The sequence below is a fragment of the Moschus berezovskii genome, chromosome 2, assembly GCF_049115385.1.
Source record: "Moschus berezovskii isolate FMDL1 chromosome 2, NW_MosBer_1.0, whole genome shotgun sequence".
Classification (NCBI taxonomy): domain Eukaryota; kingdom Metazoa; phylum Chordata; class Mammalia; order Artiodactyla; family Moschidae; genus Moschus; species Moschus berezovskii.
Genome location: NC_142461.1, coordinates 78105587 through 78106446, shown reverse-complemented (window position 1 = coordinate 78106446; position 860 = coordinate 78105587). Strand labels below are relative to the sequence as shown.

General features: G+C 40.2%; 1 pseudogene; it reads left to right on the top strand.

Moving 5' to 3' along the window:
• On the top strand, window positions 1-313 carry LOC148778551 (alpha-ketoglutarate dehydrogenase component 4 pseudogene; annotated as a pseudogene).
• The last annotated feature ends 547 nt before the right edge of the window (window positions 314-860 follow it).

The window sequence follows — 860 nt, the reverse complement described above, 5'->3', positions numbered from 1 at the left end:
ATGATGGGCAGCAAGATGGTATCTGCCAGCAGGGTCGTTCAGGTAATTAAGCCACATACTTCATTAATAAGTTTCCCTGACAGAAGAGACAATCCTAAACCAAGTGTATCAGATGTTCTAAGATCAGCAGGACTACCATCTCATACTTCTTCAATTTCACAGCATTCTAAGGGACGTAAATCACCATACTGGCTGATACATCAGGGTCCACCAGACACTGCAGAGATAATAAAAAACTTTACCTCAGATATACAGAAGGAAACTTGTGTCTCAATAAGAAATTGAATTTATCCAACATGGAGGTCCAAAATAATCGATGACAATGTGGCTGCTGTTTGTCATCAGACAAAGAAGAGTCTTTCTAAAAAAGGACTTCCAGAATGACAAATGAAAAATTGTATATTAAACTACTTTGATAAATATTCTGTAAAAAAAAAAAGATGGAGTATAGAAATTTTAGATGGACACATATCTCCTAGTTTATGTATATTGGTCAGATTCTCTATAAGCTTACCTGATTATTTATATGCTTTATTCCTTAATTATAGATTTAAAAATGTTCAGTTCAGTCGCTCAGTCGTGTCTGACTTTTTGCGACCCCACAAATCATAGCATGCCAGGCCTCCCTGTCCATCACCAACTCCCGGAGTTCACTCAAACTCACGTCCATCAAGTTGGTGATGCCATCCAGCCATCTCATTCTCTGTTGTCCCCTTCTCCTCCCACCCCCAATCCCTCCCAGCATCAGAGTCTTTCCCAGTGAGTCAACTCGTCGCATGAGGTGGCCAAAGTATTGCAGTTTCAGCTTTAGCATCAGTCCTTCCAATGAACACCCAGGATTGCTCTCCTAAGAATGGACT